The sequence below is a fragment of the Dromiciops gliroides genome, chromosome 4 (genome assembly GCF_019393635.1).
Source record: "Dromiciops gliroides isolate mDroGli1 chromosome 4, mDroGli1.pri, whole genome shotgun sequence".
Lineage (NCBI taxonomy): Eukaryota > Metazoa > Chordata > Mammalia > Microbiotheria > Microbiotheriidae > Dromiciops > Dromiciops gliroides.
The window spans coordinates 468200905-468221093 of record NC_057864.1 but is presented as its reverse complement, the minus strand read 5'-3'; the positions used below and the strand labels follow the sequence as shown (position 1 = coordinate 468221093).

The 20189-nt window shown below is 44.1% G+C and overlaps 1 protein-coding gene across 6 annotated transcripts in view; it reads right to left on the bottom strand.

The window, feature by feature from the left end:
- The window catches only part of SPECC1 (sperm antigen with calponin homology and coiled-coil domains 1), a 370950-nt gene that overhangs the window by 246388 nt on the left and 104373 nt on the right, over positions 1-20189 (bottom strand). The window lies entirely within an intron of this gene.

Genomic DNA, 20189 nt, shown 5'->3' with positions numbered 1-20189 from the left:
AGCCTACAACCCAGATACAGAAGGGCTTCTGCCTCTTTCTCCCCCCACCCCTACCCAACATGGAGACAGGATTCTATTCCTGGCTTTGTGACCCTGGGCAAGTCACTTGACCTTAATATTCATAGCCCTGCTTCCACATTTGAGGACAGAAATAATCATACTTATTCACTCTCTTCTCAGACTTCCTCCCAAATAATGAAAAGATTAGCATCATTAGCCTTGGGAATAACTGGGAGTCACAGTTCCTTGAGGAGAGAAGACCCGGTCCCCCCCCCCCCCCCCCCCCCCCCGCCCTGCCCCAGACTCCAATACTTTTTGTAGCAAGTTAAATTACAGAAAGTTTGGTAGCTCCTGATCTCACCTGCCTTAAGACGCTCAAAGTTATTTCAGATCCTTTTTACTAACAGAAAATAAAGTGTTACATGTTTTTGAAAAGGATTTTTAAAAAAATTCATTCATAGATGGTTGGTGGAGAGGCAAGATCTTACCATACCTGTGTTTGCTGACCAATCAACTAGTAAATATGATCACCCACCATGGGCCAGGAACTGTGCGAGGTGCTAGGCACAAGTCAAAACTACCATTCAGAGACAAGTTTTTACCAGCAGATTTTTTTTTTAACTTTCAAAGGTGCTTCTTAAAAATCTATAAACCTAATAAAACTCTTGGGCTAGGCAAGATAAATTAGACCCTCATACAATGAGGTCAGTGTGAGCAGGTCCCAATGCAACCCAGTGAATTTCTCACCGCTGAACCCCCACGTCCATGTGGGAGGAGCACCTTGTTCTACACCATGCGGCAACTGATGCCTGGGCATCAGTTTACAACTGGTGGTTGGCCATGTTCGTTTTTTATTGCTATCCTTCACATATTGTAATCATTGTAATTTTGTGTTTAAATATTTATTCAAGCACCACCTTTTGGCCAACATAAAAACATCAGAAGGGTGATTTTTTTTTGGTGAGGCAATTAGGGTTAAGTGACTTGCCCAGGGTCACACAGCTAGTAAGTGTTAAATGTCTGAGGCCGGATTTGAACTCAGGTCCTCCTGAATCCAGGGCCAGTGTTCTATCTACTGCGCCACCTAGCTGCCCCCGATTTTTTTTTTTTTAATGAGGAAAACCCCACAAAGGTAACTAGTTTCTATCGTCAAAGTCACCCTAGAAACTTACTTTGCAAGTTTTTGAGCTAGAAGGAGCCTCTGGAGACACCTAGTCCAACTCTCCCAGTTTACAGATCAGGAAACTGAGGCCCAGCTGTGTCGTACTGTCAGAAGCAGGATCTGCCCCTAGGAGCCAAGCAAGGCTCAGAGCTATCCAGCATATCATTGACTGTGATCACTGTCCTACAAGAACATGAAGCCACCAAAGCTCTCTCAACGCTTGAAAACAAAGCTTTCAGAATTAGAAAATTAACCTGCAGGTTGTTGAGTTTCTTTGTTTGCTTTTTCATGAAATTGTCTTCAAATGAAACGATTAAAGAATTTCTTTTAGATTCACTTCCACAATGGACGAGAGAAATGTTCAGATGGACAAGATTTGCCATTAGTACTTAAAAAGGGGGGGCCGGGGGGGGGGGCTATCATATCATATCACATCACATTGCATCACATCACATTACATAATGCTGTGATCAATCTTAGTGCCAGGGGACAGCTAGGTGACGCAGTAGATAAAGCACCAGCCCTGGATTCAGGAGGACCCAAGTTCAAATCCAGCCTCAGACACTTGACTAGCTGTGTGACCCTGAGCAAGTCATTTAACCTCATTGCCCTGCAAAAAAATAAAATAAAATAAAATTTAAAAATCTTAGTGCCGGAGGTCAGATGGAAGACCATTTTCTTCCCTTCTCTCAGCAGAAAGGTAGGGGACTGCCAGTGCAGAATGCTACACACACTGTGGCTGGGTGAGTTGGTTTTGCTTAACTATTTTTCCTTATCACAAAAGAGGGTCTTTCAGGGCAGAAAGGTATATAAGGAGGCATCTCTGGGATTCGAAAAATATAATGCATCAATAAAATTTCTGTGAAAGTACTTCTTAGTTGAAAAATTCCCAAAGGCTTCACATTAAATTGGTCCCATCGCGAAAGTAATGGAAGTTCCCTGAGGCCAGGGGCGGCTTTTCCATTTTATTTGTGTGTCCCCAGAGCCTGTCACTACACCTGGCACTGAATGGGTGCTTAATAAAGTTTTCTTGGATCAGACAGGATTGAATGTCTCTGTCCGCAGGAAACCATTTCCACAACTATAAAACCAGCTTTTACATCACATCATCTATCACATCCTCAACTCCAAATGAGAAGCAACAAGAGCACACTGATTCTCTTGGACTGCTAGCGTTTTCATGATTATGTATATTTTTACATAATACCCATATTTCAGTATTATTTCTGAATGTGGAAACCTGTGACCTAGGGGATCTAGGGAAACTGAATTTTAGTGATCAAAGGAAGGGAGGGAAAAAAAGATTTTCCATTTCAAAATATTTACTGTTTATTGAAAATTTTAATGTCAATGTAAAATATTCCCCACCCCCCTCCCCAACCACGAGATCTATGATTTCATTGTGATGTTCATTCATTCCCCAAAAGGCATCTTCCTCTACCAAGGCAGGTCTGTACTTCATCTGCTAATTAGAGGGCCTGGGTACTCACTATTGGTATCTCTCAAAATATATTATACGGGGGCGGCTAGGTGGCACAGTAGATAAAGCACCGGCCCTGGATTCAGGAGGACCTGAATTCAAATCCAGCCTCAGACACTTGGCACTCACTAGCTGTCCCCAAAGTCTTAGGGTGGTTTTCAGCTGCTTAAGCTTGGAGTTGCACCATGACTTTTGGGACACCCTAGTTGTCCCATCTGAGCAGCTGGTGGCAGAGAGCTGAGCTGCTTTGCCAATCCGCAGTATAGCTCAAGTCAGGTGTTTTAAAAACACACTTAAATTATCCCCCTAAAGCCAGATAGAGGCTACATATAAGATAAGCCCAAACCCAAATCACAGCTGTATCATCATTACTAAGAACCCCACCCCCCAAAAAAAAGTCCTATAGGAATTTCTCTGTCAGCTCTAGGGTTAGCACAGTTCCCAAAATTGGCATCACCATTGAGACAGTCAAAAGGAATAGGAAGCTAGTAGTAGTGATTGGGTTCAGAAAAAAAGTCAAAAGTTTAGTTTTTTTTTTCTCAAGTCCCACAGTTTAGAATCATGTGATCATCAGAAGCACCAATCTACCTCCCCCCCTTCCCATGCTTGCCTTACAAAAGCAGCTCCCTGGCACCCTGGATAGAGAGCATGGAGCCTGAAGTCTGAACTCGTTGCTGTTCAGTTGCATCTGACTCTTGGTGACCCCATTTGGTGTTTTCTTGGCAAAGATAAGGGGGTAGTTTTAGCCATTTCCTTCTCCAGCCCATTTGACAGATGGGAAAACCGAGGCAAACAGGGTGAAGTGACTTGCACAGGGTCACACAGCTAGGATAGTGCCTGAGACCAGATCTGAACTCAAGAAGATGAGTCTTCCTGACTCCAAGCCTGGCGCTCTGTGCACCATGGCGCCACCTAGCCGTCCAGTAAGCTCAGCCACCACCAGTTTAACTCCCATTCAATTTCATTCAAATTCAAATTGATTCAATCAATTCTGCAGACTAATCCTTTCATCTGATGCTTACTGGCATCTCCCTTCAAGGGAGTATTAGGGAGGAGCTGAGGTGACTCATGAAAACATCTCACCTTTGTGAGGGAAAGTCCAAACAAAGTACTGTCAGGCCCAGCAGAAGGAGGACTCCATCAGCTCTCCGGGGGTGGGGGTGGGGGGGAGTGGGGGATGCACACGCAATCACAGCTATCCTCTTGTCTGACTCGGATTCTCCGTGACCCGGCTTATTAGGAATCTGAGACTATAAGTTGGGTTTTTAGAATTTTTTAATCATAACTTCCATCTCCCCTCACCTTGAGGTGTGCAATGGAATCAGTCGACATTGCTTACTATAAAATGTGCCTATAGTGCACCCATACATTTATATGCATCCACAGGACTGTGCCCGGAACCGGCTCAAACTGGCTCATAAGAGCTGGCTGTTACATTTTCAGTGTGAGCATTTATGCCTCAGAAAATGGCAGCCCTACAAACCTGGGTTTGATTTCCTAGTTTATTGATGATCCAGACCTTAAGAAAGAGGTGGAGAGGGGCAGGTAGGTGGCGCAGTGGATAGAGCACCGGCCCTGGAGTCAGAAGTACCTGAGTTCAAATCCGGCCTCAGACACTTACACTTACTAGCTGTGTGACCCTGGGCAAGTCACTTAACCCCAACTGCCTCACTTAAAAAAAAAAAAAAAAGAAAAAAAGAGGTGGAGAAAATGTTAAATAACACGAATTAAACTTCAGAGTGTGTCATGGGTACATTTTCTTTCAGGGGAGCTGGTAGTGAAACATTTACAAGCATCCCACTTCATATCTCTGTTAATAAGTAAGGCCTTGATTCCCTTGAGAATCGATTGATCAATCAATCCATCAACAAGTATTTATTAATAATTAATTAATGCCAGACTCTAGGGACACAGATTAAAAAGAATAAAACAATCCCTACTCACAAGAAGTTGACATTCTAATGGAAGAGACAAGGAGATCCATATGTGTACATGCATTGTGCATACATGTATACCCAAACAATACACACATGTATATATGTATGTGTGTACACATGCACAATACATATGTGTGTGTATGTGCAGGATGTATATATGAATTCTATATAGAATCCATGCTTTCTTTACAGATAGGTGGCCTGATAGATAGTTCGCCAGGCCTGGAGTCAGGAAAACTTGAGTTGAAATCTAGCCTCAGACACATACTACCTGTATGACCCATGGCAAGTCACGTTACCCTGCTTGCCTCAGTTTCCTCATCTGTAAAATGGGCTGGAGAAGGAAATGGCTAAAACCACTTCAGTACCTTTTCCCGAGAAAACCCCAAATGGGGCCACGCAGAATCAGACATGACTGAAGAACCAAACAACAACAACAACGACATTCTATATAGAATAAATGAGGATGGAATAAATACAAACACAGAGTTGATAAACGCAAGGTAGCTGAGGAAAGGAAGGACCTGGCAGTTCAGGGGGTCAGGAAAGGTTTAGTATAAAGCTTCTTAAACTGTGGGTCTTCACTCCCATATTGGGTTGCATAACTGAGTATGGGGGTTGTGAAAAATTTGGCAATGATAAAAGGTTATGTATACCTATTTCATATACTCATATACCCTTAAGTCACATAAAAATTCCTCTGGTGAAAAGGGGTCACGAGTGGAAAAAGTTTAAGAAGCCCTGGCTTAGTGCATTGAATGTTTTTATTCCCTGCTCCCCTGGGTACCGGGGGTTATCTTTTAGACCACAAGCACCTCCCTCGGGCCATTTCTCCCTCACAGGAGAGAATGTCTCAAGGATAATTTATGAGACAGATCTTCCTGTCTATAACCCTTGGTAGAAACCCTGAAAGCATCCAGTGTCCTCCGATTTTTTTTTTCCCCTTTACTAGCCAAAAGGGCCTCCCTGCTTTTCCCCAACAATAAGCACATAGATAGTGTCCATCTGGGCCCCGGGCGGTCCCTTAGCAAGTGCCTGGCAGCAGAGATAAAAGCTTTTATTTCTCCCTTGTAAGCCAATCTTGAGTCAGAGTTAAGAGAACCTTTACTCCCATTCTCTCAATTCTCCCTCTGCCAATCACCGTGCTCCAAGATCCTCAAATGTAGGTCTGGGGGCAGAGGGAGCAGGGAGCCTTTTGGCCCTCCCCTCCCACCCAAGCACCATCTTGGAACCCCTGAAAGGGAGGGGATGCCTCCAGCTCCCATGGGAGAAGGGACGGAAATTCTCTTGTACAAAAGGGCTGGGAAGCCCTCTGTGGAGATGCACCGTCATCCCAGAGCTCTGCTCTCATCAGGCATGGAGGCAGGAAAACTCATCTTCCTGAGTTCAAATCTGGCCTCAGATATTTACCAACTGTGGGACCCTGGGCAAATCACTTGGCTCTTTTTGCCTCAGTTTCCTCATCTATAAAAATGAGCTGGAGAAGGGAAATGGCAAACTACTCTGGTATCTTTGCCTAGAAAACCCTAAATGAGGTCATGTAGAGTCAGACACAACGGAAAAATGACTAAACAAACAAACAAAGGGATCACAATAGCACCTCCCTCCCAGGGTCCTTTTGAGCATAAACTGATAGTATTTGTAAAGAACTTTGCAAACCTTATCATTCATCACCCTTAGAAAGGGAAAGTGAGTCTTGGGTCCTGGCTGATCTGTCTAGACTAGGTAATGGACTAAGAAAACAAGCAGGAAGCCCAGGAGCCTGGAGGATGCCTCAGGGTCTTAGGGATGGAGGGGGGAAATGCCTCCGGCAAGGAGAAAGACCAAGGCGGGTTTGTGTCATTTGCACATGAAAGGGGAAAAGACTGGAAGTCTCGAGTCATAACGATGAGCTGGACTCACTTGGCAGATGAAGCATCCTCAGGGTGAGGATAAGTCACAGGACTGGAAGGAAAGTCTGAGCCTGGACCTCAGTTTTCTTTGCATTAGGCAGCTCTCTCAATGATGACTGGCACCGTCTGAGTCTCATGGGTTTAGGGAGTTATGCAGCCTACTGAGAGGCTGCCCAGGGTCGCACGGCCACAGGGATGGAACTTGGGCCAAAGACCTCCTGACTTCAAGGATAGCTCGCTGTGTACTCTACCCCCATCTTTCTTTGAAAGGGGTAGGGAGGGAGAAGCTGCTTAAGAACCAACATTTTTATAAGGCTTTAAGGTTTGCAAAGTCTTTGACAAATATGATCTTGGCTGATGCTGACATACAACCCTGGGGTCAGGGACGGGGGAGGGAGTTGCTTATTACCTCCATTTTTCTTTTTTCTTTTTTTTTTTTTGGCGGGGCAATGAGGGTTAAGTGACTTGCCCAGGGTCACACAGCTAGTAAGTGTCAAGTGTCTGAAGCCAGATTTGAACTCAGGTCCTCCTGAATCCAGGGCCAGTGCTTTATCCACTGCACCACCTAACTGCCCCTGCCTCCATTTTTCAAACAAAGAAACTGAGGCAGCCAGAGGTTAAGTGACTTGTCCAGGGTCACACAGTCAGTGTCTGAAGCTGGATTTGAACTCAGGGCTTCCCAACTCTAGGTTCAGAGCTCCATCCAGTGTGCAAGTGAGATTTCTCTAAGCAATCATAGTATAGACAACAAAAATTAATTTGCTGTTTCATCTAAAAAGTAGGGAGAAACCAGGATCTCTGGACCTTCCTTGGGTGAAAGGGGCAAGTTTTCTCCACTGGCTCTCATCAGGTTTACTGATGAGGCCCCAGCTATCCCATATTTTACGGGTTGGTCAGACTCCCATCTCTGGATATGTCTTTTTTTTTTTTTGGTCCCCTTGGGGCAATGAGGAACAAATGACTTGCCCAGGGTCACACAGCTAGTAAGTGTCAAATGTCTGAAGTCAAATTTGAACTCAGGTCCTCCTGAATCCAGGGCTGGTGCTTTATCCACTGCGCCACCTAGCTGCCCCCCTCTGGATATGTCTGAGCAACACGATTTCTAGGGCAAGAAGGGCTGTGACATCTGACCCCGGACAGGAGAATTTTTCTGCCTCTTCACTTGCTGCCAAACCATTTCTGTTCATTCATTTCCAAGAGATATGGCTCTCAGGACCCCAGTGAACCACAGCATGGAGCAGAGTGGAGGAAGGGCCTTCATTCTGGGGGGAAAGAACTTCGGGGGGAGAGGGGGTGATGTCCCCGTTCTGCCACCACTCCCTGGGCGAGTTCAGGCAAATCATTTCCCACCTCTGGGCCTCAGTAGGATTAGATGGCCTCTGGGGTCCCCTCCGGCTCTAAGTTTACAATCTGAAATCACAGATGAGTTGCTGATCTGCTTCTGTGGAGAGGATTTCCACACTGGGAGTTCTCACAGGCATAAAGAGTCTGGCTCAAGATGTGGCTCTTCCGGGGGCAGCTAGGCGGCACAGTGGATAAAGCACCGGCCTTGGATTCAGGAGGACCTGGGTTCAAATCCAGCCTCAGACACTTGACACTTACTAGCTGTGTGACCTCAGGCAAGTCACTTAACCCTCATTGCCCTGCCAAAAATAAATAAATAAATAAAGCTTTTTAAAAAAAAAGATGTGGCTCTTCCAAAAAGTCTTCTGACACCCCAACATTCTCTGACTGCTCTTTGACTTTTCTGTGAGAAGCCTTTCCAGGGTCTTCCTTCTGAGGTCATCTCCAGTTGATTCACTAAATATCTTATTTGCATATTGCCTCCCACTGCTGGAGAGCAGGGATATATATATATATATATATATATATATTCTTTCTTAGTATCTTTAGTGATTAGCACAGTGCCTGGCACATAGTAGGTACTTACTTGATGTGGCTTGACTGTATCCCCAAAATACTATGTACACAATTTATAAAGCTAGGTCATGATTAGTGTCCTCCCCACTCAAAAAAATCCCCTGAACTGGTAGATTAATTCAAATTCTCACAGGACAGTTTGTGGCTCAGTGGATAAAGTCTGGAGTCAGAAAGACCTGGGTTCAAATCTGGCCTCAGACTCATACTAGCTGTGTGACTCTGGGCAAGTCACTTCACCCTCTTTGCCTCAGTTTCCCCATCTGTAAAATGGGAATAACAATCGTATCTGCTTCAAAGGGTTGTTGGTAAGATCAATGAGATAATGGCAAACACTGTCTAAATATGAGCTATTATTACTGTATTTCCATTGGGCTGGAACTAATGACCAGATTTGATATAATTATAACTTTGAACATTTTGAATCCAAATATGCGACCACTTCAGGGGCTTCATTATTCAAGCTAATTTGGGACCTGGCTGTATACCATATGTAACAATTGGAATGATGCCACCTACTGGAGACTTACTGTAGAAGAGTTCCGCCCATGAAGCGAAGGTCTTTGAGGGCAAGACCAGGAGTCTTTTCTTTGGCATCAGGAAGTGACGTTGGGTAGTGGGAGGAGGAAGGAAGAGACTGGCACTCTCTCTCAGGCTCTTTCCTGGGGACTCTGGTGGAGAGTGGAGCTAGAAATGTGCTCTCCCTTTAATAGATAGGAATCTAGGCCTTTCTCTCTCTCTTTACCAAATTCTTATTCTCCTTAATAAATGCTTTAAAGCCTAACTCTTGCTAAAGCTTATAATTTATTGGCGACCACTCATTAGATAGTTTAGACAGTTTAGCTAGAATTTTAGCCCTTAATACATATGTGGAATGTTTGAAGTTGGAAGGGGTCATAGAGATTACTTAGTTCAAATCTTTAATATAGGTAAACTGAGGCTCATCGGAGGATAGTGACCAAATTCCCCCCAAACTTGAACAACTAATTAATCCAATTTTAAAGTAGTTTTGTTGTGGTCGTGGATGTCAAGTCATTTTCACTTGTATCCAACTGTTTAAGCCTCCAAAGATACTGGAGGGATTTGCCATTTCCTTCTCCAGCTTATTTGACAGATGAGAAAACTGAGGCAAAGAGGATTAAGTGACTTGCTCAGGGTCACACAGATGGTAAGTGTCTGAGGTCACATTTGAACTCAGGTCTTCCTGACTCCAGGCCTGATGCTCTATCTACTGTGCCATCTAGCTGCTTAATGCAGCTTAGACTGCCTTAATCAGTAGTTGTGTCAAGTCCCTGGGTTCAAATACTGGATCACTTACTACTACCTGTGGGACACTAGGCAAGTCACTTAACTTCCCTCAGCCTCAGTTTCCTCTTTGGTAAAATGGACTAGGATCCCTTTCAGTTCAAAATTTATGACACCCCCACCTTTATATTTTGCTTTTGTTGTTTTCTTACTGCTTAATGTTCTATCTCTCCGGCCTTCTACAGACAGGGCCATATTTTTTCCTCTCTGGGTATCATCTCCAGGGCAGCTGGTAGGACCCCGACAAATGCTTACTGAATGTCTTCCTCCCCTCCCCACCTCCCCACCCCCCCATCCACCAGACCAGGTTTCCACAGGCTGAAGAAAAAGAATATAAAGGAATAAACACCCCACACCCTTAACCCTGAGCAGAAATCTCACAGGGGATAAATGCTAGAAATGGGTGCAATTAGATACCCATTAGGACAGGTCTTATCACCTTCCTCCTTTTCTTTACTCAAACAAGATTGTGGGTCTAAAATCCTAGGGGATTCCCCTGAATGGAAATCCTACACAATTTCCTTTTAACTGGAATTAACAAGAAATTCAGTTTAAGGCATATGCTGAGTTTTACTAGCAGAATCCCTTCCTAACACCTCAACCCTCTGATATACTCCAGATCTGTTATCGTTTAGTGGGTATAGTATTCCCCCATTCTCCATTTTTCCCCTCAGTGGGAAGTATCTGATTTTTACATGCTTTATATATTTAAAATTTTTTTATTTTCACCTTCTGTTTTGGGGTTATGCTCATTTCCTTTTCAATCCTTCTCCCTTCCCCAATAAACCCAGCTCTGTAACAGGAGGCAGTGTGGTTTTGGTGGGTAAAGAGCCAGCCTCAGACTCAGAGGGTGAGGCTGACAATTCTGCCTCATTTAAATCCAATTCAGTCACAAGTCAAGACATCATCACCCTGTGATGTCATTGGTCCTCTTCAGAAACAAAGAACAAACAACATGAATACACCAATAAAATCTCAGGCCCCATCATCGTGCTTTTGGTTTTTAAAAGCACTGCCAATTAATTAGCTTTCTCATCCAGGAGTTCTCAATAAAATCTGCCCTATGGTCCCTACCTCTTTTTTTTTTTTTTTTTTTAGTGAGGCAATTGGGGTTAAGTGACTTGCCCAGGGTCACACAGCTAGTAAGTGTTAAGTGTCTGAGGCTGGATTTGAACTCAGGTACTCCTGGGCCGGTGCTCTATCCACTGCGCCATCTAGCCGCCCCAACGGTACTGCCTCTATCGGGGAAGGTCATCCTCTTCGACCGAGCGCGCAGCTTCGGGAGGGACGCACATGGAGCGGTGAGGGAGAAAGGGGACACCCACCTAGCCAGCCAGATCAGCCGAATCAACCCTGGCGATCAATGGGGTGACAGATGTCGCAGCCAGATCGCCCTCACATCCCCTACCTCTTTTAATAAAGAGACATGTTTAAACAAAACTAACAGACAACAGCTAGCCTCAATCTGATATTGTGCATCACATTCTACACCCATAGGCCCTCACCTGTCTACTGAGAACAAAAAGGCATTTAACCCAATATTCCCTGTTCCTATTTTTTATCTGTAATATGTAGGTTTCCTGGGTTCTTGGGTGGGCTAGCACTAAAGGCCTTTAAAAAAAAAAAAGGATACTTGCCAAATTTCCTGGGGATTTGGTAAAGGGTTCCTACTAGCATCCTGGGTAATTTATAACCTATTGAAATTGTGAGTTAAATAACAATGGTTCCATAAACCAACTAAGCTTCACTAATTGGTTTACTGACCATTTTCAAACTCTGCCCTTTCCCCATAGAAATGATCACCATTTAGTTCTCTCCCTAATTGTCAGGGGGGGAAGAAATCTTTATTCCATTATTGGACTTCACACCATCTCCTCTTTCCCTAAGCAAAGATAAATGAAACCCACAGACTTGCATACCTTAATGAAGCTCTGAAATTCAGTTAATTTATAAACAAACATTAAAAAAAAAACATGTTAAGTCCATAATGAGGATATAATTCCCCACTTCAAGGGTCCCAGTTTAGGGAAAGAAAGAAAATATCCAAAGGGTGTCATTCTCTTTTCAGGGGAAAAGAGTGGGAGGAGGTGTTTATACCCTCTTAAAGACTTTTTCTGAGATCAATGTGGGAGAAAAGGCATGTATTAAACTCGACTCAGCCCATTTTTATTGGTCGACAGGGACAAGTATTGGAAGGATGGGGAATAGAAAAGAAAATTTAAGAGGCTGTCTCAGCCTTTAAGGAAGGTGGACTAGATTATCTCTAGGGTTCCTTTGGGCTCTGATTCCACTACATTCATAATAATGATTTGAAGTCATCAAGAAAAGGTTAAATTAAGTTCCAAGAAGGCATGAAATGCCTCTGAGCATTTCGAGGCATTTCTGAGCATGAAAATGCATTGGATTTTTTAAATTTGACATGTTTTGTCTCGACTCAAGTGACCTTCTCCAATAAACCCCCAAACAGACCCTTCATACTGTATACATTGCCTGAAAAATGGTTTCTCCATCATTACCTGGGAGGAAGGATGGGTCCCTGTGTCTTAGACGTGAAGTACTGACATTGACTATTGTAACTGATGGATTTTGCTGTCTCTCAACTGCTGACCTTATTTACATTGTTGTTGTAGTCATGGCAAACTTCCTTTACTCTGTGCAGTACATTTGGGGGGAGGGGGTTGTTTGTTTGTTTTTCGGGGCAATGAAGGTTAAGTGACTTGCCCAGGGTCACACAGCTAGTAAGTGTCAGGTGTCTGAGGCCATATTTGAACTCAGGTCCTCCTGAATCCAGGGTTGGTGCTTTATCCACTGTAACGCCACCTAGCTGCCCCCCAAAAATTATTTTTAAAAAGCATTGAAATGTGCTTAAAGTGGTAGGCTTCAGTTATATGCAGAATGTCAGTTATTCGGAATGCCTCATTTCTTGGCAATATCAGATAAATGATGTATGTTATTGTATGAAGCATTTTCTTACAAATAATCCCATTTAGAAATCTCTTCTGATCCCCTTATTTGCTACTTATTGACCTCCTCCTCCCTGAAAGGTAACTTGTATCTACATACTTATTTCTATGCTTTTGATCTTCCAGGCAGATTGAAAGAAGGGAAGGATGTTTCATTTTTGTCCTTGCAGCCCTAGCACTCGGCACAGTCTGGCATACAGCAGATGCATGATAAATGCTTGTTGGGGTCTTCATTGAACCTGGGCTTCTTTTGGGAGATGTCAAAACACACAACAGTCTCAATTAGATCTTGAAGTGGCGGGCTGAGGCAGCTGGCTGGGACAAGGCAGGAGGGACCAGTCTTGGAGTCAGGAAAGACCTGAGTTCAAATCCTGCCTCAGACAGGTTTTTGTGGGGGAGGCAATTAGGGTTAAGTAACTTGCCCAAGGTCACACAGCTATTAAGTGTCCGAGGCTGGATTTGAACTCTGGTTCTTCTGACTTGAGGGCCAGTGTTCCATCCACTGAGCCACCTAGTTGCCTCCACACTCTCTAATTGTGTGACCGTGGACAAGTTGCCCAATTTCTGGGCAGGCCTTAGCTGCAAAATGGGGTTAATGATAGTCCCTACCTTACAGGATTATTGTGAGGACACTATGAGATAATTTATGTAAATATATATATACATGTATATGTAGAGACATGTATATTTACACACACATATAGCTATATCACATATCCACACACTCAATGTACATATGGATATATTTATATGTATGCATATATACATATAGGTTTATATGTATGCATTTACATATACATGCACATGCATATACACACTGTGTATAGATATGTGTGTATGCATGTACATACATATATGTGTGGGTAGGTGTATATTGACATATACATACATATATACAAGTATATGTAGTTGTGTTATAGGCATGTATATACATATATGTATGTTTAGGTGTGTTTACATATACATGTATCTATAGACATATATACACGCATAAATATGTGCATATGCATGCACGTGTATATACATATATACATGTACCTATAGACGTGTGCATATGTGTGTATAGACATATATGCATTTGCATACCCATGTCTATATGTATACCCACATGTATATGTATAGATATATGTCTATACATATATACATGTACATGACTGCTCCAAGGGGAGGATTCATTGCTCTTATAGGTATGCCCTTTTCACCACCACTGTCCGTCCCTCTTCTATCTTTTTTTTTTTTTAGTGAGGCAATTGGGGTTAAGTGACTTGCTCAGGGTCACACAGCTGGTAAGTGTTAAGTGTCTGAGGCCGGATTTGAACTCAGGTCCTCCTGACTCCAGGGCCAGTGCTCTATCCACTACGCCATCTAGCTGCCCCGCTCTTCTATCTTTTTAATGGATGATGACATGGAAGGAATGAATATGCAAGTGGAAATTTCATCCAGCCCAGCAGTGAACCCCAGAGACCTAGAGAATCCTCCAAGCAGTGAGCAGCCACACAATAGCCTAGTGTGTGCCATCCACCAGGAAGAGCAGCTGAAAGAGCCAATCTGATAACGTTTTCCACAGAGGGACTTGACCATTTCAGAAGGTCGTGGCCAAGTTCACAGACCTGAACCTCAATCTTCCATGAATTCACTGGAAAGTCCTCCAGCCTCCCCCACCCCTCCCCGCCTTTCTCATGAATAGCCTCTGTAAACTGATATGTAGGGGGAGCACAAAGAAAGATTCCCCAGGCTGGGGGGAGTCCCTTCTGCTAGGCCAGCTCTTGATACCCCCTGCACGATGCTTCTCTTGTGTTCCATGCTGAATTTGTTTATTCTGGTGCTGGGCCAAGCGGCCTTGACCATATCACAGCCCAGCCTGAAGACGCCTTCTTTTCAAGGATCCCATCTCTTAGACTGGAGGCTAAATGACAAAACCGAGTCTCTGAGACTAGCCCAGGATCACATGGCAGGGAAATATCTGAGGTAGGATTTGAATTCAAGTCTTCCCGACTCCAGGTCCAGCACTCTCTTCGCTCAAGTCATCTAGTGACTGTCCCGTCCCCCCCTCCCCCCCTGCCCCCGCCACACACACACACCACCTTTGATGGGCTGAGCTGACCCTACTCCAGAGCAGAGAGGGTGATGGGAAAGAGAAAGCAGAAAGCTGCAAGCATTCTGTCTCTTCCTTCTTCTACACTTCCCTAGCTGAGTTTTTAATCACTTCTGACATGTTTATTCTAAAGCATCTTCCACATTGAGTTAGCCAACGTCATCCCACCATTGACACATTTTATTATCACAGACACTGTGGTTTGCCTATCTGCTGTTCCCACTGTTCCTAACCAACTGACTCCCAGTCAAACATCTTAGTCCCTGGCACACGCTCCAGTGGGCTTGAGCACATGCTAATCAAATGACCCTGCCTGTGCTGGGAGAGTAATTTTCATGAATTACTTAAAAAATTAGAGAGACACAAAGCATTAACCTATCTGGAAAAGGAAGTCTGGCTCTATGATGTCATGTGACCATTCTCCCCAACCTTACCGTAGAATTCAAATCAAATCCTCTCTTACAAGTCCCCAGATATCTTATGTTTTCTCACATACAATATTAAAAATTCAAACTCTATGTAATTTATGTTAAATATCTATAATAAAGTTTTCTTCTTGTTGTTGCTCAGTCATATTCAACTATGTATGATCCCATTTGGGGTTTTCTTTGCAAAGATCCTGGAGTGGTTTGCCACTTCCTTCTCTAGCTCATTTTACAGTTGAGGAAACTGAGGCACACAGGGTTAATTGACTTGCCCAGGGTCACATAGCTAGTAAGTGTCTGGGGCCAGATTTGAACTCAGGAAGATGAGTTTTTCTGACCCCAGGTCCAGCACTCTATCTACTGAACCACCCAACTGCTCTATAGTTGTCTTAGGTCCTGTTTTTTAGGCCACCATACATGGAGAACTAATGTGTTCCAGTGGAAAGAACACTGAGTTTGGAGTTTGAGAAACTGGGTTCCAGACCCAGCTCTGCCCTTCACAACCCATGTGACCTCAAGCAAACCAATTCACCTCATCTATAAAATAAGAGCTGGACTCAATGACCTGAGGTCTTTCCCAACTCTAAAAAGCAGAATTCAGAGGCAGAATTTGAATGCAGGCCTGCATACATACAATCTATAACACAGCCATAGCAATCTATATGCAAGACGTTCCTCTCTGCTGGAGGGTGACTGCCGGAGTTGGGCTGCTGTATTGGCCTCCCCTCTTTGTGTTGCCCAATGATAAAATATTGTTTTGTCCTTCATACTCAGCCTCCAGGCACCGGTACAATGATTGACGAGCCACTTTACAATAACATACGGGAGGCCCAAAAGTCTTCACGCAGCTTCAAGCTTTAACGGTTTGGAATTAATACAGAATCAGAGATTAAGAGCTAGAAGAGACCTCGGATGTCATTTACCATCATCCCCTTTTCTAGCTGGGGAAACAGGAACCCTGAAAGCGTAACAACTCGGGTAATGTTGGGATAATGTCCATTTCATTTGACAGTGCTGCCATGCGGGGCTAATCTATCTATCGGAAGAGGAGAGACATTTATCGGTTACTTCCCGATGATGCATGCGGGGTTTCTGAAGGCTTTTAGTGCATTTTAAGTTACTATTAGCTGCACCTGGACTTTCAGGACACCCTGTCCCAATAAAAGGGTGTGTTGGTTTGGATGACCCTATAGGGCAGATTTAGAACTGGGAGGTTCTCAGACGCTGCCTAGTTCCAGGGCACCTAGGCACAAGTGACTTTATAGAGGCAAAGCCGGGCCTTTGAACCCAGATCTTCTGACTCCAGACCCACTGCTCTCCCTCTGTATCATGTTCTCTCCCCACACTTTAGGCTAGTGCTTTCTGAGTCTAAGAGGTGATCTAGTCCACACTAGTCCCTTCCCAGAGTCACAGAATCCGTGGGTCATCTTTTCCAACCAAGACCCAAACAGGCACCCCCTGGGTGGTATCCCCTACGAGTGACCATTCAGCCTCTGCTTGAGGGCCTCCAGTGAAGAGGAACCCATTAGCTGCAGGGGATGCCTGGTCCACTTTTGGAGACTTCCAGCTTAAATTGGGCCCCTTTCCAGCTTCCTTCATTGCTACTGGTTCTGTCCTCAAAGGCCAAGCAGAATGAAACTTCTCCTGCTTCCATGTGACTGCCCTTCAAACCCTTGAAGATAACCATCCATGCCTAGCCTTGGCCTCTTCTTTCAATGGCTCCTCATGCCATCTCCAGCCTTCCGTCACCCTCTGATCTGGGTGCATTCCAGTCTGCTGAGACACTTCCTAAAAGACGGCACCCAGAACAGAAGCACTAAGTAGGGACTGGCACTTCACGTAGTCTTCTGCTCCACCCTTTATAAGGCTGTTGCTGGTCTTCTGCTGATGAAGTTAGAAGCTCTAAGAACACGAGACATGACCTTGCTCAATCAATAATCAATCCGCCGGTGGATAGAGCACCGGCCCTGGATTCGGGAGTACCTGAGTTCAAATATGACCTCAGACACTTAACACGTACTAGCTGTGTGACCCTGGGCAAGTCACTTAACCCCAATTGCCTCACACACAAAAAAATCAATCCAATCAATCCACCAGCATCTAATGAGTGCTTACTAAAGCACTGAGGACACAGAGAAAAAGCCAAAGAAGTCCCCACCTTAAAGAAGTCAACATTCTAATGCGGGAGGTGACATATATAAATCAATATGGGGAAGGCTTTGGAGGCTTGGGGTGGGTGTGGGGAGGCCACAGAAGGCCTTGGAATCCAGGGATTCTACGAATCAGAAATTGGGAGGGCGGGCATCCCAGACAAGGTGAATAGGAAGTCCAAAGGCATGGGGAAGGGAGATGAAATGGGTGCAAGGAGCAGCAAGGAGGACAAGATAGCTGGATTTTAGGGTACATGGAGGGGAATAAGGTGTAATAAGTCTGTAAAGGTTGTGAAAAGCTTTAAATACTAAACAAGGGACTTTATGGTTGGTCCTGGGGGTTATAAGGAGCCACTAGAATTGATTGAGATGAGAGGAATTCATATTTAAAAAAACCCCAAACTAAGGGGGCAGCTAGGTAGCGCAGTGGGTCGAGCACCTGCCCTGGATTCAGGAGGACTTGAGTTCAAATCCGACCTCAGTCACTTGACACATACTAGCTGTGTGACCTTGGGCAAATCACTTAACCCTCATTGCCCCGCAAAATAAACAAACAAATAAAAACCCAAACTAGTCCCCAAATACTCAGAATAAATGAATTTTTGCCATATTGAAGCCGTGTGGTTTAGTGGAAAGCGTGTTGAACTTGGGAGTCACAAGCTGACTCTGAGTCTTAGACCTTACACCCCTCTTAACATTGGGCAAGAATCACTTAAACTCTCTGGGCCTCAGTTTACTTCTCTGTAAAATTTTGGAAATGGAGTCCACAGAGTCTGAGGTCCATCCCATCTCTAAATCTAGGAGCCTAGATTCTCCCTTATGGGATTTTCCAAACCCTTCCACTCTCCCAATTGTAGGTTTCAGTGAGAACCGACTGATCAATTTCTTTCCCCTCAAAGGTCTTCAGAAAGCGGGGGTTGTTTTCCAGGAACGGGTGGAACTAGATTCTCTGCCGGAGCTACCTTCCAATTCTCCATCATCAAACCAAAACAAATCATGAACCGGATCAAAGCATGGAGTTTGGGTCGACGTGAATGTGCTTGATGTTGGCGCCACCTAGTGGCACACCTCTCAACTTAGAACTCCAAACCACCCGTCAATTGGAAAATCCCAGTTAGGCATTTCAGAATTTATAGTAGCAATTAATGTGGTTGGAAGAAAATTAGTAGTTCAATAATAAGAAACATTTAGACTAAAGATGATGCCGTTTTACCTAAACATAATCAAGTCAGAAAATCGTTTCATTAAAGTTAAATAGGGGGCCCCACTAGATTTTTAATAAAATGCCTCTAGTGCTGTTAAATAAAAGCATTCAACACATAATAAAAACCTGCTGAGAGGAAGGAACAAGAGGATTCACTGGAAAATGATTAAAAATGCAATGAGAGGTAAATGGAGGATGAGATTTTCATGTTGTCATAATGGGGGAGATGATTTTCATCACTGCCTCCAATGTCCTTTTTTTTTTCTTCTTTTTACACAAAAGTGAAACATAGGGGACAGCTAGGTAGTGCAGTGGACAAAGCACTGGCCCTGGATTCAGGAGGACCTGAGCTCAAATCCAGCCTCAGACACTTGACACTTACTAGCTGTGTGACCCTGGGCAAGTCACTTAACCCTCATTGCCCCACAAAACAAACAACAACTGAAAAAACTAAAAACAAAAGTGAAACATAAGAACTCTAAGAAGAGGGGAAACTACCTGAGGCAGAAAAAAGTGGAAGAGAAGACTGGAGTGTCTCCCCAGGCTCAGTTCTTGAAAACCGGCAAAATTAAAGGTCATGGGACATCCACCACCTTTGGAAATACATCCTGGGAATGACCTAGGGCAAATCCCTTAACCTCCCTAGACTTGAGTATCCTCACCTATAAAATGAGGGGTTGAGTCTAGATGGCTTTTGAAGTCCCCTCTCCGGGTCCCACATAATCCTATGCTTCCCCAGGTTAGTCATTAATGACTCTGGGATCGTATCCACAATGAGTCAGCAAGGTGGCTCAGTGGATAGAGCTCTGGGTCTGCAGTCAAGAAGAGCTAAACTCCAATCCAGTCTCAGATTCTTACTAGGTAAGTGACTGAACCTCTGTTTGTCTCAGTTTCCCCAACTATAAAGTGAGGCAAATAAACACTCCTACCTCCCAGTGTTGTTGTGAGGATTACATGAGAGAATAATTGTAGAGAGCTTAGCGCAGCACCTGATACACCGTCGGTGCCACATAAATGTTAGATATTATTAATATTACCTCGCAGGGTTGTTAAGAAGATTAAATGAGATCATATTTGAAAGGCACTTGTTGTATATTCCCTTCCCTACTCCACCTAGGTAGTAAAGATCACTACCTGTTCATACCTCCTCAACCTATGTGACCTTCTATAAGCTGGGAGATCAGAGACTCATAGACTCATGGACTCCTAGATGTAGAGAAAGGTCTTAGAAAGTTGCCCGAGACGACTTGCTCTTGATTACAAAGCAAGCTCTCCTTTACACCGAGGCAAAATTCACTTCCCTATGACTATATATCTCTTGCCACTAGACCCAGATGGTTCTGGAAGAGAGAGTGAGGTTGGTGACCTTGCACGACCCTCCCTCACTTAAGTTACGTCACAAGTCCTCTTGAAGAACGAAGGACAAACAACAGCAACAACTACGTTAGGTTCCAAGAGTGAATCTTGGAACTGTACTGAAGAGGCGTAGTCAGAGAGTCTACACAAGAAGTTATACCTTGGTCGTAGTGTATTTGTTTTTTTTGTTTTTTGTTTGTCATAGTGCAGTTTTATGTTTTGTTGTTTGTTTTTCCAGGCAGTGAGGGTTAAGTGACTTGCCCAGGGCCACACAGCTAGGGTCAAGTGTCTGAGGCCAGACTC